Source organism: Bombus bifarius, unplaced genomic scaffold (assembly GCF_011952205.1).
Source record: "Bombus bifarius isolate JDL3187 unplaced genomic scaffold, Bbif_JDL3187 scf7180000009832, whole genome shotgun sequence".
In the NCBI taxonomy this organism is placed as follows: Eukaryota; Metazoa; Arthropoda; class Insecta; order Hymenoptera; family Apidae; genus Bombus; species Bombus bifarius.
In genome coordinates this window covers 368,208-395,436 of record NW_022885363.1, presented here as the reverse complement: position 1 = coordinate 395,436, position 27,229 = coordinate 368,208, and the positions used below count along the sequence as shown (strand labels likewise).

The 27,229-nt window shown below is 39.0% G+C and overlaps 1 protein-coding gene across 17 annotated transcripts in view; it reads left to right on the top strand.

Moving 5' to 3' along the window:
• The window catches only part of LOC117215851 (bromodomain adjacent to zinc finger domain protein 2B-like), a 232,859-nt gene that overhangs the window by 58,723 nt on the left and 146,907 nt on the right, over window positions 1-27,229 (top strand). The window contains exon 1 of one of the 17 annotated variants that reach the window (XM_033462356.1): window positions 10,121-10,147. The exons of the other annotated variants lie outside the window; for them this stretch is intronic. The gene's annotated coding sequence lies outside the window, so the exon portion shown is untranslated. Of the gene's footprint in view, window positions 1-10,120; window positions 10,148-27,229 lie in introns of those variants that run through there. 17 annotated transcript variants of the gene reach the window in all.

Here is a 27,229-nt window from a genome sequence, read left to right as displayed (position 1 = left end):
ACGCTTCAACATTAAACGACGTTTGGGAGAACGCTTCGTTGCATATATTACGCGATCACGTTCGCTCGTGCCTTTTCACGTTCGTCATCCACAAGTTTCCTTTTTACCGTTTTATTCGAAAATAAGTGGCCAAAAGGGAGGAAAGGTTGGTTTTCTCTCCCTGGTGTTTCGCCTTCACTTTGCGTCCCTCTCGATGCCGCGATCGAATTTATGGCGCAGATAACTCGGGCTAAGTACGATCTTAAGCGACTGGAGGGGCGTAAAATATTTTATGGTTACAGTAAATTTTATCGGTTTATATCTCTGCTCTGTTAGCTTCGTATTAATATAAGATGATCTTCGCCGTAGAAACCGATGCGACCAAGCGATATTTTAACGGACGAATCAGCTTCGTTTGCGCGATACCGACGCGATTAGTAAATCGGGTACCTGGATCGTTTCATTAAAGCTGTCAATTGGCTTTAAATTTCTTCTGCTCTTTCTCTCTGCTCGTTCGATTTATCGGTCACATTTAGTCGGTTATTATACCTTCACGGCAGTTTATTTAATAAAAAGAGAATGAAAGAAACGGAGTTAAAGAACAAGGAGAGAGAAATAACTTGGCGTTTAATGAGAGTTCATCGGCCCTCCACACTTTCTCACGAAAATATTTAACAGCTACTGTACAGAAGACTTTTATGTCCATATTATATGTGTTGTATAAAACATTTTGGAATTTCATTGGCAAGATATCTATTGCAAAAGTATATTTAGTAACAAAAATTATACACCTATTTACAGCATGAACAGCCATGCTAAGCATACGGTAGGTGTCAAAATGATGAAAATTGACTCTTTAAATACCTTTATCACCTCTCTGAAGTATACAGGGTGGTTGGCAACTGGTGGTACAAGCGGAAAGGGGGTGATTCTACGCGAAAAAAGAAGTCGAAAATATAGAGTAAAAATTTTTCGTTCGAGGCTTTGTTTTCGAGAAAATCGACAGTAAGATCCGTTATAACGAGACGCGATAAAGTAGACGCGTACCGAGCGAAGATTCAAAGTCGATTTTCTCGAAAACTAAGCCTCGAACGAAAAATTTTTATTCTACATTTTCGACTTCTTTTTTCACGTAGAATCACCCCCTTTCCACTTGTACCACCAGTTACCGAACACCCTGTATAACTCCATTAAATATTTTTTGTGGCTTTTACGTACATTTTCAAATTTCTTTCAGATTTGACCAATGCGTTTACTGTAGTCGGGTCTCATTACACGATCAATGAAATTTCAGGATGTTTCGTATGACGAATAATATATTCATAAAAGGTATCTACAATTGTTTGAACAGTTTGGTGGAACTGTGCATATCATACAGCCTTTTTCTCTTGCTCCTTTTTCGTAGCTCTTGTTTCTACCACTTTTATTCCAACCTCGCGACGATTCACTTCGTATCCGAATGCAAATCCCATTACTTTTTACCCTTTGTTTCTCCGCCAGCCGTGTCTCTTACACTGGCCGCTCAAGAGCAGCGATTTTAAAATTCGCGCTTCGTGCGCGTCACCGTCCACCGAGACGCGACTCGAATCGGTAACTTGCTCGTCTTTTCGGATACGTTCGAGGATGAGAAGCTCCGAAAATCGTGACTCACGCGAGTATTTGTCTGCTCTGCGACCTCGAGCTCTAGCCGAAATTTTAAGTAGCATGCCGCTACGCTCTCACGTAATTTCCAACATGTTCTCCAACTGTTCTCTGCGTGAACTCTAATCGAAATTTAAGGAATTTCTGCGTAATATCCAACGTGTTCGCGAACTGCACTCAAACGTCAAATTCATTTGCCAACTGTACTCAAACGTCAAATTCAGTCGTCCTTTGTTCTTTTATCCCATCGCTACTAATTGTTTCTGTTTCTTAATAACGTTGAAAGACGCTGTCGTATTTGCATAAATTAGCATCGTTCACGTACTCGCCAGGAAGAAATGAATTAACTAAAAGGATACAGATGAGAATGTTGAAAAGATCGTGTTTAGAGATAATTCACGATGGATTATCAGGAACATATTTTTCTCCGAATTTTGAAAACAAGAGTCACGATCGTTTAAGCAAAAGGTTTGCGAATTTTATTAATTGCGTCTCTTATGTTATCCTACTTTATTCGTCTGCATATTATTATCCTTATTATCTATCAGCGTGTCGCGCGTAATTTCTTCAAATACAACCTACTGTACGTACTGCATAAAAATTCCTACTATCACTCGACTGCCTCATCGACGAGGCCAACTAACTATAGCTTCATTGATTAAAGTGTACAATTTGTTATTATTTCTTTCGTGTGTCATAACTTGCTGAAAATTCAACAACTCACTGTATTCTTAGGATACGTAACCCAATGTCACTTCCGCTACATCCACCCAATGCGTCACACTATAGCAGCGAAAAGTTTCTCAGCGTGTTGTACGCGTACACGTGGCGAAACAACAAAAACGAACACACGCACGCTCCTAGCGCAGTTAATCCGAGTGCGCCAGTGTCATCAAAGGGTTAATTGGGAAGGAGCAGCGAGCCGCGAATACTACGCGAGGTTACCTTAAAAGCAAGCAGCGACGTTGGACCCGAGGCGAGTCGCGCGTTGGAAGCTGCCGGCGGACTAGCAAAAGACGAGTGAGATATATGCACATCTATACAGGGTGTATGAGAAAATTGGTGTCAAACTTTATGCCGAACTGGTCCGAGGAACCAGCAGGGAAATCTTAAAGCTGCGGATCATCTGTGTCTCGATACACGTATCATACAGATAGATAATATTTCCTTTTTCTTTCTTAAGAAGTTCATTCTGAACATTTCTAAAGATAGGTACATGTCTTTTGTTGTTCGAAGCGTTTTAAACTTGTACAAAGTTGTCGTCAAAATTGGCCGCCGTACGAATCCCTCTTTACGCTCACCGTACCATCTTCGCCGGAAGTTAGAATCTAGCACAGTGAACCTTCATCTAGCAGAGTTGCGCAAGAAATTTGCAAACATCCGGACATAAGCTGTCGAAGAGTGGCATTCGAACGAAGAATCGTTAGCCATGTCACCGTGGAGAGAATCGTGCATGACCAATAGTTGTTTCCTTGTCGTTTAACATCTGTAAATAGGTAATATACAGGGTGGTTGGTAACTGCTGGTACAAGCGGAAAGGGGGTGATTCTACGCGAAAAAAGGAGTCGAAAATGTAGAATAAAAATTTTTCGTTCGAGGCTTTGTTTTCGAGAAAATCGACTTTGAATTTTCGCTCGGTACGCGTCCACTTTATCGTTGTCTCGATGGAAAAATTTAAAAATGAAAAAAAAATTTTTTTTTCTATATTTTCGACTTCTTTTTTATATACTATGTATATTAGTGACTGTATACTGGCAATTCCCAAGTATTGGGTTGTCCGGGAAGTTTCTTTCGTGTTATAAGGAAATAACAGACGCACAATTATATTAGTTTATCGAATTATGGACAAACATAATAATAGAAATATAAGGAAATAGGTCACACCTAATTCGATAAAATGATGTAAAACAGAAATTGTTGTTTCGTCTATTGTCATCTTATGAAACGAAAGAAACTTCTCGGACAACCTGATACGATATACAGTGAGCCACGCTCTCACGAGAACGTCTCATAAATCTCAAACTACTGATATTCGAATCCACGTTTATCAAAGGCTTCCTCTTTCTTTCGACGAATAGCACCTGGAATTTTGCAGCAATTTTCTGAAACACCCTGTATAGAGAGGAAATCAGAGAGAAAAGGAGAAGACGAGACCGAGGGACAGGCGCGGCGAGGTACAACGAGAGAGAGAGCCGGTGGAATCGTTGCGGACGCATGAAACGGCGTTAGCTGCGCACGCCACCGTCTCCGCCGGAAATTATGCCAGCTCTCCGTTTCTACGTTCGGTGTAAACGAACCGAGGTAACGCCGGCCGGCCAGCGTCGACCATGCCAGTGCGGAACACGCCCCCAGGAACTGCGTTTCTCGTGGGCGACGGCCTGAAATATCGAGCGCCTTGCCCACGTACACACGCGAAAACGATGGAACCCGACCGACTGTCCGGAGAGAAAGAGAGAAACCGGCCTCTCTCCGGCGGTGGGTTGCCCGGGACGAAAACGAGAAGGAAGCAGGCAATCGGGACAGGTTCGACGCTGGATACGAACGATCGTTGCGGAGAAAGAGAGAAATATTATAGAAGAGGGTGTGGGTTCCAGCCAACTTTCCAGGGATAATTTTCCATCCTCCTGACCCTTCTTCGGTTAAGGAAAATCTCGGCCGGAATACCGCGTTCCTGTTCGCTATGCGCACAGTTTAGGGCGAAGGAAACTACGTTTCGATGTTTCAATGACTCGATGATGCTTGTGGCAATGTTGAGTTCCGCGAGATAAGATAGGCGAGGTTTATGTTCGTAGATGCGCTCAGTCGAATTGTTCTTGGAGATTCTTAGGCAAAGAGGACTAAGAGCGGTTTCTTTGTTGCGTCTAGCATGAAGATGCAACAGACTGAGAACAGGCTGAGATTGGAAAGAAACAATTTTACCGTAGTTTAGAATCAACGTGATCGGTGTTAAAATATCGATCTACTGTAAAATTGAAAAGAGGAAACAAGATCGTGTTACGAATATGGTTTTTTAAAAAATTACCTTGCAAGCTTCTGTCATCTCTTGATGATAAATGAATTTATGGAAGCGAGACGTTTATTCCTCTGGAATTAAACGTTAGATTACAATTACTAAGGATGCGTGTCCTGATGAATAAAACATTCGAAGATGCAACGATTCTCATAATAATCTATATACATGTTTGACCATTCCAACGTATCTTCCAGAACGTTAGTTCATTATAAAAGATCCATTACAACCGTTCTCTTAATCATGTACCTGAATAATGTAATTCAAACGCTTGCAAAAGTAGAATCGGCCAATTTGCTTTCCCAAATACTGAAATACCCTTCAATAAAATAACATTTATGCATCTACATATGTTACTACTAAATTATCCAATAACCCAAAATGATGTAATTTCCTTTTAACAATATTATTTCTATCCAAACCAGTCAAAATGATTGGTCTTTTAAGAAGACACGTAATGATGGAATATTTTTATATTTATTGGTTTATTACTTTCCTACAGAAGCAATTCCACGTCATGTGGTACATTTTTCGTATTATTAATCCATCTGGGACCACGATCCACCTAAACGAGGGTCGACACATTTATAAAAATCGTAGAGCCAGTCGTTTTGACTGCTGTGCTATTTCTAGCGATCTAGCGATCGATCCGGAATCTTCCTGATAACCGATATCATCGTATCGAATGATACGCGGTAGAAATTTTAAAAAACGTGTGGCAAGTTGTAGAAAACGAGGAAAATGGTTAACTGGAGTTCGATAAACAGATTGCAGGACCCTTTTACACTCTGAAAAGTACCAGTCGTTTTAATTAGCCTCGATACAAAATTATTTCCAGTTTGAATACATAAAAAACAAGATAAAATTCATTATATTATTCTTTTAGTCATCGTTGCGAAAGTCATTACATCATTGCGGAAAAATATAACATGAAGCAAGGAGTTCAAAATAAAATTGTAAAACCAGTGAATTTGTGGTAGTTCTAGCGTTAATTAACCAGCCTCTATTGCCTCATCAAACGATCGACGGATTAATCAGAATTACACGGCACATAATAGGCAAAGAGTTAAAGGAACCGCTGTAATAGAAGGTTAGCTGAATGTTGTAAAATCCGCGATGGTTATCGTTGTTATTATCGTTTACACGGCTCGCTAAGAGATCCAAAATCAGTAAGATTTTTAAGCGTTGTGTGATCATGTACGCGCATGTTACATGGTCACGAAGTTGGTTCCGGGATGAAAAAAGTTTATGTTATGTGGGTGGATGGCTTAGAGAGAAAATTAGATGCTGGCAGAAAAGAGGGAAGAAAAACAGCGGTGGGGAAGTTTCGAGGGATAATTTTCCGCCTTCCTAGCCTGTGGCGGCTACGCGAGCACAGGAAACCCGGATACGAGTCGAGCTGCACGCAGCTTTTTATAGTTTCTTAGCGTGGAAACGCTGTCCCGAAGCAGGTTGCGGGTTGACGCATCTATTACGAAAGAAGTAATTTAATCGGCGTTCCGTGAAAAAAAATCGAGAAACCTGTTATTAAAGCTTATCGTTAAACTTTGACGCATCGTGTTTATTCGATCTTCTCAAGAACACGAAAGTTTGAAAAGCTTTTGTTTCTTGCGAATAGTGCAGTCTATTATCGGTTATTAATCAGTGGAAGATAAAACGCGCAATATTGTATCATAATATATGATAAATCGCAATGTAAACTTTTCGCACGAGTGTGTTAGTATTTTACATAGACAAATACGGTGTTTTTTCTGTTGGCGTTGTTTCGTAGAACCTCGGAGGATTTAAAGAAATGTATGTGCGTATAATATTTAGAAATCCTAGCTTAGGATTTTAAGTACGTTTGATTCATGGCAGAATTTTAACGTAAGCGATACTATAAAGCGTATTCAGGGCGCAATGGGTGCAATTCTTTCGCTTTATGAATTTAATTTCAGTTTATGTAGCGAGTATCAAATGTGTGTGTGTGTGTGTGTGTGTGTGTGTGTGTGTGTGTGTGTGTGAACAAAGCGCATGAATTTCAAAGCTGTTTTAAGGTATTGCTTAACACTGACATCACCTGGTCACATATGTTTATACATATGTATATAAATATTTACAGATAAAATTACAATTAAAGACAATAATACACTGGTACTTGGATTTCGATAAAAATCAACATTAAATTTGCCGAAAACACCTCTATGCATTTAGTAATTGCAAAAAAAAAAAGAAAAAAAGAAAAAATATCGAAATCCGTCATTTCGACGAGTTTGGTAGTTCTAGCGTTAAATTTCAGCGCTATCAAACAGTCGAACCAAATGAAACATCGATTCCAGTGCGTGAACGTGTGTACTGTACGATAATTTCGTTGGGAATCATGCGATTGTTTACTTAGCGTTGCGCGGCGATTCTTTCTCGTTTATTTTCAAACGCATTCGCGGCCCATCGATAAGCGAAAATTACAGTAACGCAGCAGGCCGAACGAGTTACGAGTGCTTTTTAATTGCACGCCTGCTCCCGATAAATCGGTTTTTATTTCGTTCGTTCCACGCCGAATACGAAACTGCTTGCTCTCCTCGCTGATTTTTGTCTCGGATCCACTGCGAGCTTGGGCGATATCGTTCGTGGCTAAGAGCGTGGCTCGTGTTTTAAATAGTCGGCTTAAATTTTGATTTTCAACTTTTTAGCAGGCGGAATTACCGGCTAACTGGCGCGGGAAATTAAACCGCCGATTCACCTCTTATATTTCGAGCAAGTTTCACGCGTTAACATCCAGTTAGCTCGCAGCTCGCACGGTGTACATTTTTCCACTACTTTTTTTTTCACGTTTCTAGTTACATCACCTACGATTATTTTTTTTACAACCGTCCCACTTGAACAGATACGGAATATTCTTACCTGTTACTTTTGCCTTTAATAAATTTAGAAATGTTTAGTATGTCACCGCGTAGCTACAACTTATCGGTAAATTAATAAATTTGTTTGCATAATAGGTACAAGCTCGACAAGCAATAAACCGAACGACGTTTTACGCGTAAATTTTACAAATTACATGCCACCTTATTATCTTATCTGTCTTGCAATTTATCGGCTCATTAATATCATGAATAATACACCGCTCGTAACAATTAAAGGATCGTTACTACCAACTATTTCGTTGCAACAAACAAGTATGTAAATAGAAATTAAAGGAATTATACACACTAGGTAGTTGACACGTTATAATTATCTTACAAAATATAGAAGCGCGAAGAACGAATATGAAGATTAAAGCGACACGGATGGCAATCCTCTGAATAGTTTGAGCAACGCAAAAATAAGAACGTTACCCGAATTTAGCACCAGAACTACCGATAGTTAACCTCTTAACCTACACCTACGGGCATAGCCCGTAGTACGATGATCGAGCCAAATATAATATAAAGGGTGGTCGGTAACTGGTGGTACAAGCAGAAAGGGGGTGATTCTAGGCGAAAAAAGAAGTCGAAAATATAGAATAAAAATTTTTCGTTCGAGGCTTTGTTTTCGAGAAAATCGACTTTGAATTTTCGATGGGTACGCGTGCACGTTATCGTGTCTCGTTATAACGGATCTCACTGTCGATTTTCTCGAAAACAAAGCCTCGAACGAAAAATTTTTATTCTACATTTTCGACTTCTTTTTTCGCGTAGAATCATCCTCTTTCCATAAAATAGAATATTTTTATACTTTCTTACAGAAGCAATTCCACGTTATGTAGTGCATTTTTCGTATTATTAATCCATCTGGGACCATGATCGACCTATTTATAAAATTGTAGAACCAGTCATTTTAACTGCTGTGGTATTTAGCGATCTAGCGATCGATCCGGAATTTTCCTGATAACCGATATCATCGTATCGAATGATACGAGGAATCTGGTTAATTGTGGTTCGATAAACAGGCTGCAGGACCCTTTTACACTCTGACAAGTAGCAGTCGTTTTACCAGTGAATACACAAAAAACAAAATACAATTCATTATATTATTGCTTTGGTTATCCTTGCGAAAATCATTACATCAAAAAATATAACACAAAGTAGGAATTTTAAAATAAAATTGCGAAACGAGTCAATTTGACTGGCGCGGTAGTTCTAGTGTTAAGCATCGAAAAATATCGAAGAAATGCGAGTATCTAACAAGCTCACCATCGCTGACCCTAGAAGATTCGTTAATTTTGTCGCGAATCAGCGCCGTTTCCATCCAAATTTTATCAGCGATCGAGCGCCTTCTGTTCCTCTGCTGATGCTGTTCTGATGGAGCAGCTCTGTGGCGTGGAAAGAAGCACAGCCTTTAAGCAGTAATTCGGCGGTGCAGAATGCAAAAGTCGAGTCACGGCGGAGGAAGACGGTTGCGGAGGAAACGCGATAAAAGAAGGGGACTGACGATCGGGTGAAAAAGGAAGAGGAAAAAGGCGGTCTCGGCGGTGGTGTGCTTGTTTGCTACGAAGATCCTGAGAGCGCGCGAAAAGAGGGACGGAGACGGTGCGGAACCAAGAACGATAAAGATGGCGTAGAATCGCCAGAGAAGCAGAAAGAGAGGACCAGAGATAGGATGAAGAGGAGACGATTCTTTTGAGCCCCGGCCAAGTTTTGTGGCCTGTTGGCCGGCTCGTGGAATCCAGTCGCAGGCGATTTCTCGTCTCTGCGCCTTTTAACCGTACTACGTGTCACGTTCGTGTGTGCACGCGTGCAGGCATATGTCTGCAACAGTGCAACCGAGAGGAAGCGTAGCGTGCGTGTATACAAGACGAAGAGGCCACAGCTCGTACCACGTTGTGTGTATTTGAAAGAGCGCGAGTGAGTAAGAGAGAGAGAGAGAGAGAGAGAGAGAGAAAGAGAAAAAGAGAGCGCACACGAGAAGGAGACGAAGGAATGAGAGATCGGTGACAGAAAGAGAGGCAAAAGCGAGGAGAGCGACAGACTAGCGAGGATGCAAGGTGCTGGCAGACGAAGAGAGACGACGGAGGAGGGAACGAGAAACCGTACACGTTTATTACACGCTGTCCCTTGGATCGCGCTACAGCCGCTGGCAAGACGTTCCATTAACGTCGCTCGGTACCTACGCAATTATTATACTTCCTTGTACAGCGCGTTTAATCGCGTGCGCCACGGTTTTCTTAATCCACTGGCCGATGCGAGTGGGTGCTTCGCAGCTACATCGATATTCTCGTTACAGTTGCGCTAGTGATCGTCGTCGTCGTCGTCGTCGTCGTCGTCGTCGTCGTCGTCGTCGTTGTTTTCCTTGTGAGCCTTTTAATGGAAAGAAACGAAGAAAATGTTGAAGATAACGTTTCAGTGATTAGTCAACGACGAGCCACGGTGGTTAGCTGTTGTGTGTTCCTTCGACTCTCCGTTTCTTCCTCTGTGTTTCTCTCTTTATAGTTGGACGATGTGTAACATGCAGAGTGTCGTTCCACGAGTACCGTCGCGACGCGTGTACAACGATTGATACGATCCAGGTTGCAGAAGCCGCGCGTCTGCACCCCGCCACGCTGCTCCTCGCCAGTTCCTCTTGGTACGTATTATTACAGACGTGGTGTACGCGATCGCGATACGCTGTTGTACCAGGCAAGTTGCTTTCAGCGAACTGCGTTTCCCTGTGTCGATTTTACGCAGGCTTGGCTTCGATATAGCACAGGCTGGATGACGCTGCAACTGGGAAACGCGTAATGTGTATTCTTTTGTTAATTGATCGGCTATGTCGTTTGCACGGCGGCTGACGCTTTGATATGAAACTCAGTCGCTGTAAGCGTTCTTTCTTAAGCAAGTGGATATCTCGCGATGAGCCAAGTATAAAGTATAATTCGACGAGGCAAAGATACGCGGTTGAAAGATTTATCGCTTTGATTGAGAATAGACTGCGTCGCCAATTACAATCTCAAATTCGAATCGAGTTTGGATTCCACGAATAAAACACGTACAGCGTTTGTCTATCAGTTTAGTTAAAAGGTGGATATTTTCGTGATATTTTTAAAGTTGCAAGCGAAAAACGTCTCTATAGATACCATTGTTCTGTTAAAACATTGAAACAAGGATTATAGCCGCGAGTTGCATGAATTTGATATCGATACTTCGTAAAATCCATGTATTAGGTGGTCCGAGAAGTTTCTTTCGTTTTGCGAGGAAATGATGGGCGCACATTATTTTATCGAATTACGTACTATCAAAATAAAGATCGCGACGTTCGACAGATCGGGTTTCGCGTTTGCATAAAGATACGTCGTTGCAAAAGACGCGACTGTAAAAGAAAGACACTTTTCGGCCAACCTAATAACTCTGGCGTTTAAAAAACGAAGGAAACAGAATCCGATAACGTACATTGATGGGAAAAATCGCGAATGGAACGTTCCGTTGACGCAATGTCAGCCTTCAGCGTGTTGAAGAGCTTCGTTCGAGACGAACACGAATATTTTATATATTTGCAATAATTTAGAAGCGTTGAAAAATTGATAAAATCGCATAATTTGTGCATGGCAGTGTACAGATGCACACGGTACGCACACGGACACACGTTTGTAACTGCAATGTCTTACTTAATTAGAAGTCCGTGGCGTGTAAACGAGACAAAGCCGCGAGTCGACGCATATTTTTGGAGCCGTGGTACGATTCGATCGTGACAGAACGTGGCGCGTCGCGATATGCGAAGCCGCAGAGAGAGAAAGAGAGGGCGGGAGGGAGAGAGAGGAGGCTGGGGTTTACATTTTTAGCGTAGCTTGGCAAAGATCGACCCCGAGGAAGATTCATGCCGGCACACCGTCGAAAACAACTTTTAATACGGCTTCGATCGGCGGAGTGCAATTCGAATTTAAATTGGCGCAGTCGAGTAGCGCGCGCCTAGCGCCGCTGCTCGTTACGAAACTTCGTTACTGCCGAGTATTTTCAACCCCGAAGATCTCGATGGCTCCGGGGCGAATCCATTAAAGGTAAAAGCTTCTCGTTTACATCTGCCGTTGCTCGCGTTCAGACTTTCTCTTTCTCTTTCTTTCCTTTCCTTTCCTTCGCCGGTCGTCGTCCTGTCTTCTTTTATATCTCTGTTTCACGCAGCACGTTACGATTCCTTCGAAACGTCAGCTGGTTAGCGCGACGCTCCTTCCACGTTATTATCCGGTCAACCGATGTCGTATCTGGATTTTCCGTTTTTTCCAAGATCGCCATTTTCAACGAGATAAAGCGTTGCTTCTGCAGTTTAAGTTGGCAAGAGAATCTGCACATTAAATTCGTGATAAAATTGAAATCAGGCCGAGTCTGTGACTCTAAACCAGACGAAGATCAAGAATGGACGCTTTATCGTGGAGAACGTCAAGTTTGACGACTTGTCAGGAATACGTAGAGTTACCTAAGCCAAACCGCAGAGGAATAGACATTCACGATGTGAATTTTTTTTTTTTATTTAACACGTTCGTCGCCACATTGACGCTCTTCTTGTTCGAGTTAATTGAATATACAATATTATATATAGGTTATACAACATAAAAGTATTAAAAACACATTGTATCATGCTTTTTATTCATTTAAAATTAATAATTAATCAATATTAATTTTATTAATTTAAAATATTACATCATGCTATATGATATTCGTTAAAACATTCCAAACACATTTGAAGTGATTTTGGGCACTTCGAACGACATGTTGTAGTTCTTCTCATGTTTTTTCTCGCTTCTTCACGCGAGTGGTAAAACTTTTTCAAGCCTGTTACTCTGTTCTGTAGTTTCGTTATTCACACTGTTTACTGAACATTTTGAGGATAAAAAATCACTGATGTACGTCTCACAAGTATGCTTCCCGACTAAATCAAAGACCCGAGATATCTGCCATGAGATCCCTCGGAATACTCTAGCTGGAAAGTTTATCGCTTTCTCCATTTCAGAACTAAATATATTTGTCGGAGATGAAAGAACATGGAGATTTCCCGTCTGGAATGTTGGGAAAAACCCCAATACCCTAGACTTTTACTATAGCTACGCTTAAGTAATAAAAATAAGAAATAGTTTCAATGTTCCAATCTGGCTTTATGACGATGGGTCGGGCTCGAAGTGACATAGCGGGTCACTGGACGTAGCCACGGTCGGATTTGGGCCCCGCAGGAAACAGCCGAAACACCCTGAGCCACGAACGTGTTAATATTTCACATTCACAATTTGTCCAATTTGGACATTTGGTAGAATTTTTCAGCTGTTTGATTATCACGTTGGGGTACCATCTTCGGGTTTGTTAGGTTATATCCTTTATGGATGTGAATGCGTGTATGAATTTATTATACATATCTACTCTTTATTTGATGTGGTTTATCGATTGTTTTACGTCTTCTTTACTTTTCACGTACTAACTCGGATACATGCAAGTTTTTGCTGCGATTGTTAGCTGATTGCGCGAAAGACAGCCATCCTTGTACATAGACAAGGCTGAAAAATCATGGAACAAAATGAAATAGCGATCATGCTGTTAGAAGTATATTCCTAATTTTTCAAACTTGTGAGATTAAACAACTCGTTTCTGGAAAGATTAAGCGTATATCTCAATAACGAAATTAAGATATTCACGGAATGTGTAGTAGAGAGATTGGACTTTTATCGAGTCATTTAAAGATTACGAGTTCGAGAATTCCTATCAATAAAATTAGAATATGCATAAATGTTACACTGTATAAGGCGTGGAAAACATTCAAACGGAACTGAACAACATTGCGTATATCTGCGTTGGCAAGATTTTAGCTGCGTCGCCTGCATTATGTTCTTTTGCCTGAAAACGCGGAGCGATGAAGAGGCTGAAAACCTGTGCTGGTACGTTGAATAACGCACGCTGGCTGGAAATTCATTCAGGAAATCGGGGGACGTATCTCGTAACAATGGGCCGCGAGTGTACGAGGGCGAGAAATCGGCGATCGCGGCAAAAAAAAAAAAAAGGAAACAGGCGGAAAGAATGGCGGACAATGCGGAAATGCAAGATGGGGAGTCGAGGCTTAAGTGCAGCTGCAGTTTAGCCGTCGAACGAGCTCCATACTCGCTCTCGTAATCGCGCCAGGACCGTACTTACGGACAGTATGGACAGATTCGAGAGAACGCCGGCCGTGTCTCTACACGGTGACCTTTTCGCGGTGCACCGTAGAAACCGCATCGATGACGCACTAGGTCGAACGACAATCTTACCGTTGACTTGTACTCGTCGTATTCATAGTGAAAAATGTGTAAACCGGGGATTTTCAGCATTTTTCATTTCATGGCACACGCAAACTAAAATTACTGACCCTTAACGCCCCGATTTTTAACACGTTGTTGACCGGTCACGAGTTGACTCGGGTTTTCATGGCCAAACGTTGCCGACCGGCCACGAGTAAACTCGCGATGCGCTTTTTTTCGCATCAGTGTCCTTTTCTCAGTGCGCTATTGGAGATGATACAGTGGAATTGTTGGTCAGCATACCTCGAGCTGTGTCTCTCGTTTATAAGACTCGTCAAGTCGCGTCCTTTGTTGTAAAAATAATGTCAACGATGACGGAACGTAGCAATGAAGAATCTTTCAATGAATTACACGCTGATTTTTTATCTGATTGTCCGAGCGATTGTGAATCAAATTGTGGTGACTCGGAGAACGATACTGTATCGGAAGATAGCGAGTCTGATATTAGACCAGCAAAATATCATTAAACCTACGTGTATATTACGATACAATAAGCGCATGAAAGGAGTAGATCGTGCAGATCAGTTTTTGGCGAACAGCAGTATTTTACGAAAAACTTTAAAGTGGTCGAAAAAATGAGCATTTTTCCCGATAAACTGCACCTTGTTCGATGCATATAAAACGTACTGTACCTATCTGCCAAAAAATAAAACAAGATACAAAAAATGTCTACTGGAAGTAGCTAGAGAATGGATAACTGTGGATTCCAAAGAACGCAGCATTGCACCAGACGCTTCTCGAATTTCTAAAACAGCTTCTCATAATGATGCACCCTTCAGGCTTTCCGGGCGACTGTGAAACCACGTCTTAGAAAAAATAGTCACTGGCAGAAAAGCAGATCCGACTAGAGCGTGTAGAGTATGCTCTTCGAAAGAAAAACGCAGCGAAACTGGATATATTTGCAAAAGCTGTTGCGTGCCATTACACGTAGGTGATTGTTACACCGTTTATCATAGGAAAAAGAAATATTAAACGTTGAATAATAAATAAAATTTATTAAAGTTTATTTATATTGTTTTACTTGCACATGCAATTACGAAATAATAGTCGGTGACATGAGATAAATTCTCAGTAAAATCAACAATGTGTTAATTGTGAATATCGACCGGCAACTCCAACTTATTCTCATCGTACTTCGACTTGCAAGTTTTTAAGTGGCAGATTTTAAATGCTACAATGACGTGTAAATAATAATATCAAAGTCATTCGGAACGATCTTTACTCATCTCAGAAATAATATAATTTTGATTACAATATTTATATTAATTATAATTGAGTAATGTGTGGAATTTTTTAAAATATTGAGTTTGCGTTCACAGGTCTCACGTTATTTTTATTTCTAAACAATTATCGATAACGACCCAAAAATTCATTTGGAGGGCCAATTTTCTACAGCACATCGAAAGATACGTTACATGGATGTTGCTCAAGACGGTTATCGTTGCTTTTATTTGATAATCTAAGAGTGAATAAATAGATATTATAAGTTTCAATAATTCTTTTGTCTTTTCACCGGGTGAAAATTGTGGGCGTTGAGAGAGCGGCCGATAGGAGAAACGACTTTAATCCTAAGACTTGTAAAACTAATACAAAAATCACAATACACCTGGTTGCTCTCTGCTATAATACATTACACACACTTTGCTCGGCCGCCTTCCTCGCCCATGCTTCTCATTTGCACTTACAGATGTACCTTTCATTCTTAATTACCAGTATTTCTCGGTCGTACATTCACTCGCGAGTCACATTTACGATAAAAGCAACCGCACAGGTCTAAAACACACAGATGTCGAAAGTGTAGGTAGCGACTCACTGGATTATATTTTCATCGGAAGGGTTTTACTCGTCGAGAATCGTCGGATGAACAGTTCGAATTCAGCTGAAGATTGCGCGACGATTGTTATTTCTGTCTAGTTTCTCACAGTTCACAGAGCTATGATATCAAATATCTAGGATCTCGTGTATCAAATTAACTTTGAATTACTCGTCGATCGATCCTCCGCAGCAATTACGCTTCGTGCAATCTTCTTCTAATTCAAAAAATTACCGACAGATTTTCGAAAGTGGGTTTTGGCTCGCAAAAGTTTCGGAATTCTAGCCTAAAATTTGTCTTTTCATCGCTCGGGACAAGACAAACTTCATTTTCTGATCTTCTCTTCGCGAAATAATTCTCGATTTTAGCAACAGATCACGCGATTAGCGTTTAATCGGTGCAATCGATCGGTTTAGTTCCTGAATTGCCGATTGATTTTTGAAATTTGTGAAATCTTGAGATTCTTGAAGTGCCAGGAATTAAAGAGGTACAGTTTCTAGAAGCACAGGAGATCAGTTTTTGGAATAGAAACTTCCAAAAAGCATATTACCAGTAATTCAACACACAACAATTGTGTGCAATTTAAGATTCAGAATCTATTGGGCTGGCAACTAAGTGATTGCTGATTTTCTCAATACCATCTATACTTAGCTGCTAAACATCAAAGTCCTGTTCAAGATAGCAGATATCCTAAAACTCGTGTACACGGAATTTATAAAAATATCCTTTCCAAATATCTGTACATTTTGCCAAATAGTGTAACCAACAAGCTGAAGCTCACTAAAAACTAGAATAATATTCCTAAAAATCAATGGTAGACTCGGTATCGTTGCACGCATCGAAACTCGGCTCTCGCCTAGATAATAGCCGGCAATAGTATCGCGTGTAACGTTGATCACGGTGATGCAACAACAACGGCGTAACGGCGATCGTTTCGACTATGGTAAAGAACCTTTAACGACGATTGCGAAACACGTCTGGCGAGCAAAGTAATCGCGATGTATCGTGGTCGAACGCTTCTCTGAACGATTCTTTAAACGACGCATGATTTGTCGTCGAAAGAAATAGAGTTTCCGCGAATCGCAGCTCAGATATACGGGCTAATCCAAAGCGTTAGGCTTCTTTCACACGGCACTACGAGTAATAGCGATACGCGTATGGTGGACATCGATTATTTATTATCGTTTGTGGAAACGTTCAGGCGACAATTCTTATGATATACGGCAACGTACTACTGATTTTCAGTATCAGATTGATTAACAGCCGGCGATTTTCTTTTCATCTATGCGGCTTCCTTTCAATCCATACAAACTATAGAAACAAATGCTGGTATTCGTACGTGTTGCAATTTCACCGATAATATGCACACGCAAACACAATATCTTTACGTAAGTGCGTAAGTACAAAAGCCTCTCTCTCGGCGACCTCCGCTTTTACTGCGCTGTTTGCTGATCAGAGAGCCGAAAAAATACAGCAACCACGTCAGTTCGAAGATCAACCGATTCGCCCACGCATCAAAACTGTCTTACAGTTTGAATAAACAGTTTCACAAATAATTCCATCCACAGTTTTGTTTCGCATTTAGCTCTCTTTTTGCCGATCAAACACTAATTACGAAGACTTCCATTTTGATAAAAATTGTGTATTCTTTATACATTGCGTTGGCAACTAAGTGACTGCGGATTTTGTCATTAGGTGGTATTGACAAAAGCCGCAATCACTTAGTTGCCGATAGATGATGCGAGATTCGTTCGTTTGTTCGAGGTTTGCACGAGTTTGATCGATAGTTCGGTTATTTGTCGTAGTGTGCAAAAGTTATTAATTCATTCAGTGTCAATGTCACATTTGTGGTATATTTTTAATATTTCATTTTAAGCTACACCCACATAGACGACCCAGATAGATGGAATAAGTTCGACACTGCTCTGCTGCTGTCTGCGGCGGAATGTCCATGAGGATTTCTCCACGTACAAAAAAAAAAAAGATAGATAGAATAAAGAAATCGAACAACATAGTTCAGTAGTTGTAACATCGCTTAATTTAGTCGATTCTCTCTCGTGTCAGTCATTTCTCAGCTGTGAAATAAACGATCCACATTTAGCTATCCTTTTATGAGCACCTACCTATCTTATTATCGGCCTCGTTTTCCATATATACAGGGTGGTTTGTACAAGCGGAAAGGGGGTGATTCTACGCGAAAAAAGAAGTCGAAAATATAGAATAAAAATTTTTCGTTTGACGCTTTGTTTTCGAGAAAATCGACTTTGAATTTTTGCTCGGTACGCGTCCACTTTATCGCGTCTCGTTGGAAGACGTTGTCTCGATGGAAAAATTAAAAAAAAAATTTTTTATTCTATATTCTCTATATTTTCTATTCTATATTATACCATCGAGACAGCGATCTACAGTGAGATCCGTTATAACGAGACGTGAAGTTGGCGCGTACCGAGCGAAAATTCAAAGTCGATTTTCTCGAAAACAAAGCCTCGAACGAAAAATTTTTATTCTACATTTTCGACTTCTTTTTTCGCGTAGAATCACCCCCTTTCCGCTTGTACCAGCAGTTACCAACCACCCTGTATATCGCGATACACGTATCGTCATGTGAAAGAGGCCCTACGCGTCGCCATCGCGTTGCTCGTAGTTTCCGTAGCGCTGACGATGGCGCGTTGGCGAACAGAAGGAAACTTGCGCCACATACGGGAAAGCTCCGTTTCTTGGTGGCGTGCCTGCTTGCCCGTCTACCATGTAATCTTTCGAATATCTGCATTTTGCACTGTTAGGAAAGTTACAACGGTAATCGCATAGCCGCAGTTTTGCCCGCTCGCATGCACACGGTATTTACAGGGAACTCTTGCACAAGTAAAACGCCGCTCGCCTCTCTCTCTCTCTCTCTCTCTCTCTTCCTCCATCTTTTAATCGACCTCTACTTTTCGCGCGACAGTTTCCCAGTTTCGATTAATAAATTGTCCATTTCTTTTTTTTTTTTACTTCTGATTACACATAGAAAGGAGAGGATATTGTAAATAGGTTTGAAAAGAGAATAGAAAGTTTTTGGTGTGTTTTGAGGTATGTTGGAACAAAGAGAGACAATATTTCTAAGGAGATTCGAACTTGGATCACACGAGCTTCAACTGTTATATCCGCTTTCTCGTGTTTTCCTGATTGCATAATTTTGAACGGCGTTTACGCAACTGTTTAGTATTATTTCATATGTAAATACGTAGAATAATTTTAATATTATTTTAATTATTGTTTAATTAATTATTTTAATAATTATTTTAAACAATAATTTTGATATCAGTTAAATAAGATCGGTGGATTTTGTCGCTAGTTTCTATCGATTCGTCAATAGTTTCTTTATTGGTCGGTTTGAAAAGTGGAATATCTTTCACGTTCGTGCCAGTGAAATTGAAAATTTCGTGAAAAATAAATTTGGTCGATTTTATTCCTGAGAAACTTTACTATGTACATATGTTCGTAAATTGTTGAGTATACGATAGCATTTAGTTGACTATACGAATTGCAACTGTTTTGTACGTAAGCATTCGACACACATTGAAATAAGAAAGGACACATCGACATACAGACTTCACTTCCGTTATCTCTTCTCTATTAATAATCGGATTAATCTTATCTGGTGATTCCATAGACATCGATTAATGCTTCGTGGAAGCAACAGACGCGATCAGTACAGGATCGCCGCGAAGAAACAAAGGAGAATCTACTGTCTTTGTGCCTATCTAACTGTCAATCGGAAACCTGTGCCACTTGTAATAATACGCTTAGGTGAGCCTTTGAAAACGATCTCCTACTTTCCAATATCTGATAACTTTCTCGTCCTGAACTTGTTACCATTAATTTCAAAACACGTTGTACGTATTGTCGAGACAATGTTCGTCAAGTGCATATCGCAAATAGATTTGCAACATGACTGAAGAGGTTCGAATGTCTGGTGAAAACTTCGAAGAAGAGTAGGATAGAGAGATACTTTTGAGTAGAATCGAGTCTTTTACTGTTCAGCGGCGTTTACACTTTGAGAAACGGTGTCAAACCTTGATGAAATAAATTCTAAACTTCGACGATCATTTTGCACTTCAAGTATCGTCAGAATTTTTGTTCGATCGCGAAACGTAGGTTGCTATAGCTGTGATTTGCTCCTCGTAGCGTCACGTCGTCAAACAATTTTCCACATTTACGTTTCTTAATTACAAAGATCTTGGCAAAAGTTTATAACGGATAATTTCGTTCGATGAGAAATGGCGAAAACACGTGCACAAAATATACACAGAACTCACTGCATAGTTGAAAATCTTGTACCATACGAGTGCTCGATAAATACAGGAAATGAAACATAATCTCTTGTAAGCGATAACCGAATCTCATAAATCGAAATTTTTATATTGAAATTCATCATCATCGACTCATCCGATACAAACTGCACTCGATCTTACCCATTATTACGCACGATTTCGTTATTGAATCGCCACATTTCTGTGTCGAGTTTCTAAAGATCGGACGTTAAACGATCGACCGTCGTGGATTAATCGGTGAACTCTGGTCGATGGAGGAACGCGGAGGACCGCGGCATTTGTATGCAAATCCGGTGTTTCCATTATCGTTCGCTGTCAACGATTAGAGAGAGGCGTGCAATGCAACGGCGAGAAAGTGAGTCGAAGCGTGCTGTGCAAACGCTCCAGTCATCGAGAGAACGCGCGTTTTTAGCCGCCGCGTCGTCGCCGACCTCGTGGTCGTCGTTATGCCGCGACCATAGATTTAGATTCGATGCAATAAGACACAATACTTTTGATTTACCCCTAGACCTTTTCGAACTTCTATTTCAGCGTTTAAAATCAGCGATAGACCTTCCAGTCTAACTTCCCTTCCAATTTAATTTTATCTCCTTTATGATTTATTCTTTATTTTTGCTCCTTGCTGTCTAATTTTATAACAACATTCTTATTCTTTATTTATTTATTCTTTATTTTTACTCCTTGCTATCTAATTTCGTAACAACATTCGTATCTTCTGTATATACAGTGGCTGCAAAAGGTATTGGCACGTATCTTTATTTTTCGACTGAGCGTTTCTTATCAGGTTTTACATCTCATTTTTATAGCATTGGATCGTGGTAGTGTCGTGAAAGTGTTGCTAAAATGAAATTCAATATACCTGAACCTAATCAATTAGTATGTAAACACTGTAATACCTTTTGTGTTGAAAAGAAAAATATTTTTATGCTCGTCGCACCGTACTGTCCGCAGTTTCAAACTCTTGTTTTCTCATATTTCTGTCAATTCTCTTGTCCCAAACATGTTCATTTCGCTCTTGATTGATTTTACGACCTCGGCATATCCGGATTATATTACAAAGGAAGAAACGTCTGGAGTCAAGAAGTCTCGAATCTCGAGCCCATTATCTCCTCCAGTATGTCTCAAATTACCGTTTCGGTTCTCGGGACATGTAAACTTTACCACCTGACCGATTTTATCACCTCGTCGCATATATCTTTTTCACCGAAGCTGCCTCAAAGCACATGTTCCTGATAAGTCTACATATGTATTTGCAAATTGTTTACGAAATGTTGGATGGTCACGACTTTACTTTCATTCCACGATCAGTATACAAACTTCTTGTCAGATAACGTATTTACCACCTTTTAAAAACGTCCACTTTATATTCTTTTTATATTTCAGCGTCTTATCGTCTAATCTGGATATCTTTAAAATATCGATGCAAGACTGACTTGTGCACAAAAGATTTACAGATGTACACAGGTGTAGAGAATGATAATTATTATTAATATACTATATTACAAGTATGTATATTATATACAGGGTGGTTCTACGCGAAAAAAGAAGCCGAAAATATAGAATAAAAATTTTTCGTTCGAGGCTTTGTTTTCGAGAAAATCGACGGTGAGATCCGTTATAACGAGACGCGATCAAGTGGACGCGTACCGAGCGAAAATTCAAAGTCGATTTTCTCGAAAACAAAGCCTCGAGCGAAAAATTGTTATTCTATATTTTCGACTTCTTTTTTCGCCTAGAATCACCCCCTTTCCGCTTGCACCGCCAGTTACCAACCACCCTGTATACTATGCTATATACTTTAATAAATAAATATCTTTACAATAGTTGGAAATATTTGCCAAAGGACAGCAAACCCATTTTCAACATATAAACGTGCTGATTTTCGAAATAGGATGTCTGAAAGGTACCTTTGATATTATCTCTAGTTGTTTCTCTACAACGGCCACAAAGTCGTGAAATATTTCCGTGAAAGTATAGTTGCCGAACTGTTTGCAAATGGTTCGCGAATTCCAGTGTGGATGCGGCATTACGTTAGAGCAACGTGCCACGAACGAACGAACGTTACACTAAAAATCTCTGCTCGATACGGTCACGTTACGTGTGCATTCGGAGCTGCCGTTTTTCTGCCTAACGACGTTTTCCCGGCGCTCGTTTCGCAACAATGTATCCGTGTAACTCGCCGCTGCTTTTCTTCACGCCTCGAGATTATTCCAGCTAATCGCAATACTCGTGATAACGAGCAATGCGACCTGTTGACGTCACTCTCGTTCGCTGACATCAGCTGTACGCTTGTGAACAGTACGTGACGTACTGTCAGTCGATTAAATCGCGTAACGATTGCGAATATATGTGGCATAAGTCTGGATTCTCACTTTTTGCTAACTACATAATTTTTTAGCGTTATCTAATAGATAAGGCAATTATTCGTTACACGTAATTATCTAAATTTAGACTTTGAATAAGACAGGAAAATTGTTAGCGGTAGAATCTAAGGGGAAAGCTTCAATCAGTTCGTCAAATCCTCATTTTATGATAATTTCTTAATTGTTTAACTTGAAAAAATTCGAATCCCTTGGAGTATGATTCGAAGCTTACAGCTTTTGGAAATCTTGATAGGTAGAGGAAACTCTAAAGAGTTTAGGTACGTTTTGAAAACTCGATGAGTACGCGATATTTTGATTACCTTTGCCCAAGCAGTATCATCGATATGAAATATTAACACTGCTATGCACCTAATCGATCTTATTATACGATAGAACCTCGTTTATCTGCATCTCGTTTATACGAATAATATCACGTGTATTAAAATATGCATTCACTTGCGTTGTGATTTACGCGAAAGAAAGTGTATGTATAAAAGAACGGTTGAAATCCTGACAGCTGGATTATGTTAGTGAATTAACACTAGAAATCGATAGTTCACGAAGCTATTTCTACCAAAACCAGTGAAGACGACTGGTCGTGAAAAAATACGTAATAATAGAATATCTTTATATTTATTGATTTATTACTTTCTTACAGAAGCAATTCCACGTTATGTAGTACATTTTTCGTATTATTAATCCTTAAACGAGGGTTGACACGTTCATAAAATTGTAGAACCAGTCGTTTCGACTGCCGTAGTGTTTCTAGCGTTAGCATCTAGCGATCGATCCGGAATTTTCCTAACAACTGACATCATCGTACTGAATGACACGCGGTAGAAATTTAAAAAACGTGTGGCAAGCTGTAGAAAACGAGGAAAATGGTTAACTGGGGTTCGATAAACAGATTGCGGGACACTTTTTCACTTTGACAAGTGCCAGTCGTTCTAAGTAGCCTTGATAGAAAATTATTTTCAGTTTGAATACGTAAAAAACAAAATAAAATTTATGATATTATTCTTTTAGTTATCGTTGCGAAAGTCATTGCATCATTGCGGGGGAAAAATATAACACAAAGTAGGAATTTCAAAATAAAATTGTAAAACCGTTAACAAGAAGTTATTTCTATCAAAAAGCAGTCAAAATGACTGGTCTTTAAAAAATATGTAATAATAGAATATTTTTATATTTATTGATTTATTACTTTCTTACGCAAGGAGTTCCATGTTATGTTGTACATTTTTGGTATTATTAATCCATCTGGGACCATAATCCTTAAACGAGGGTTGACACATTTGTAAAATTGTAGAACTGGTCTACCTAATCTAACTAGCATCTAGTAATCTAGCGATCGACTCGGAATTTTCCTCATAACTAGTATCATCATATCGAATGATATACAGTAAAAATTTTAAAAACGTGTGGCAAGTTGTAGAAAACGAGGAAAGTGGTTAACTGGAGTTCGATAAACAGATTGCAGAACCCTTTTACACTTTGACAAGTGCCAGTCGTTTTAAGTAGCCTTGATAGAAAATTATTTTCAGTTTGAATACGTAAAAAACAAAATAAAATTTATTATATTATTCTTTTAGTTATCGTTACGAAAGTCATTGCATCATTGCGGGGAAAAATATAACACGAAGTAGGAATTTTAAAATAAAATTGTAAAGCCAGTCAATTTGACTTGTCTGGTAGTTCTACTGTTAAAGAAAGCTTCTATCAGTTCGTCAAATCCTCATTTTATGATAATTTCTTAATTGTTTAATTTGCTTTCTACAGTATCGCTCTATTGCTCGGTATAGATCGGTTGGCAACTAAGTGATTACGGATTTTGTCATTAAGCGGTATTGATAAAATCCGCAATCACTTAGTTGCCAGCCCAATAGTATCCTCGGTATGATTTTTCGCAAAAAAATCCCTGATATTATCCACCTAATCCTCGTAGCTATTCGAAATATACCGAGCACCGGTAGGTAAATTGCTAATTGGACGATCTATTCGTCGGTGAATTGGCATTGCTTGTTAGTGGTTGTTGCGCTCCTTTCTCTGTGTCTCGCGATCGCGATTCTCGTTGGAAAGTGCTCGTAAGATCGAGATCCTCGATCACGATCGATCCGTCGACCCTGAACTAGAGCAATTAACGACTCGAAACATGATTCGACTTGTAAGGCACATTTTATGGAACAAACTAATTAAATAAATTAATTGAAATATCATTGACCATCGAAATAAATTGTTTTTATTTTTCTGTGCGTTTAATGTCGCATTAATTGTGAGATTATTAACGACATTTTGACAGACTTTCTACATAAAAATCAACGATTCATGGATGGTCTTGATTTTTGAACTGTCTTTAAGGGGTTTTAATTGGCCTTTCTCACGAATTCTGTTATCGTTCAAGATGTTGCAAATAAATAATTCCTTGTTGGATGATAATAAGTTGCATGCTTCGAATGTTCTATTCTAATATCGTGAAATACTTGATCTGTTTTGCAACATTCTCATCTTGAGACCTTCTATCTGATTAAGAGAAATTAACGCCGTGGGTACACACGTTTCAAAATTATGGTGAAACCGAACCGACTAACAGGGCTCGTAAAACGTCGAAGAATCTTAATAACCATTCGTTCGAAAAATAAACATTCGTCTTTACGATCAGCTACAGCCACCGAAGTACGTACACGAGCAAAACGAGAGTCAACTGGTTGGCGTGAAAATGACGTTCACCTGGTCCATTTCGATCACGATCCTTCGTCCATTTTTCGAGCGATTGCAATCGCAACTCGAAGTTACGTTATTTTTCCACTTCGTCGTTTTATTATTCTCATTTTAGTCAATTGTCAGCTTATTGTCTTTTCGTTTTGCAACACTTTCGTATTGTTTTTCGAAAAACTTTCCTATGACTTTTGGGATAGCTTTCACCAGATACTAAACATTCTTTGTGTTATCACGATGCACTTGAAATATTATTTTCAATTAATAGAATAAACGAAAGTATCGTTTTGGTGTTGCGACTTAATAAAGATTGCAACAAATCATAATGTCTTCTCTTTGCTACAATCTCTTCTTGCATTTATAATTTACGTTAACTCAATCTCGACATTCTGAAATCCTTCTCGTCCTTGCCTTTTCTCTTAAAAATATTTCAATTAATAGAATAATCCAAAATATCGTTTTGGTGTTATTATTTAACAAAGATTGCAACAAATCAAAATGTTTTCTCTTTGCTACAATCTCTTTTTGTATTTATAATTTACGTTAATTCAATCTCGACATTCTGAAACTCCTCTCGTCCTTGCCTTTTTTCTTAAAAATATTTCAATTAATAGAATAAACCAAAATATGCGACTTAGTAAAGATTGTAACAAATCAAATTGTTTTTTCTTCGATACAGTCTCGTTTTGTATTTCTAATTTACGTTAACTCAATCTCGACATTCTGAAACCCTTCTCACACTTGCCTTTTCTCTTAAAAACTTTTCAATTAGTAGAATAAACCAAAATATGCGACTTAGTAAAGATTGTAACAAATCAAATTGTTTTTTCTTCGATACAGTCTCGTTTTGTATTTCTAATTTACGTTAACTCAATCTCGACATTCTGAAACCCTTCTCACACTTGCCTTTTCTCTTAAAAACTTTTCAATTAGTAGAATAAACCAAAATATGCGACTTAGTAAAGATTGTAACAAATCAAATTGTTTTTTCTTCGATACAGTCTCGTTTTGTATTTCTAATTTACGTTAACTCAATCTCGACATTCTGAAACCCTTCTCACACTTGCCTTTTCTCTTAAAAACTTTTCAATTAGTAGAATAAACCAAAATATGCGACTTAGTAAAGATTGCAACAAATCAAATTGTTTTTTCTTCGGTACAGTCTCGTTTTGTATTTCTAATTTACGTTAACTCAATCTCGACATTCTGAAGCCCTTTTCACACCTGCTTTTTCTCTTAAAGACTTTTCAATTAGTAGAATAAACCAAAATATGCGACTTAGTAAAGATTGCAATAAATCAAAATGTTTTTTCTTCGATACAGTCTCGTTTTGTGTTTCTAATTTACGTTAACTCAATCTCGACATTCTGAAACTCTTCTCACACTTGCCTTTTTTCTTAAAAACTTTTCAATTAGTAGAATAAACCAAAATATGCGACTTAGTAAAGATTGCAACAAATCAAATTGTTTTTTCTTTGATACAGTCTCGTTTCGTATTTATAATTTACGTTAACTCAATCTCGACATTCTGAAGCCCTTTTCACACCTGCTTTTTCTCTTAAAGACTTTTCAATTAGTAGAATAAACCAAAATATGCGACTTAGTAAAGATTGCAACAAATCAAAATGTTTTTTCTTCGATACAGTCTTGTTTTGTATTTATAATTTACGTTAACTCAATCTCGACATTCTGAAGCCCTTTTCACACCTGCTTTTTCTCTTAAAGACTTTTCAATTAGTAGAATAAACCAAAATATGCGACTTAGTAAAGATTGCAACAAATCAAATTGTTTTTTCTTTGATACAATCTCTTTTTGTATTTATAATTTACGTTAACTCAATCTCGACATTCTGAAACCCTTCTCACACTTGCCTTTTCTCTTAAAAACTTTTCAATTAGTAGAATAAACCAAAATATGCGACTTAGTAAAAATTGCAACAAATCAAATTGTTTTTTCTTCGATACAGTCTCGTTTTGTATTTCTAATTTACGTTAACTCAATCTCGACATTCTGAAGCCCTTTTCACACCTGCTTTTTCTCTTAAAGACTTTTCAATTAGTAGAATAAACCAAAATATGCGACTTAGTAAAGATTGCAACAAATCAAAATGTTTTTTCTTCGATACAGTCTTGTTTTGTATTTATAATTTACGTTAACTCAATCTCGACATTCTGAAGCCCTTTTCACACCTGCTTTTTCTCTTAAAGACTTTT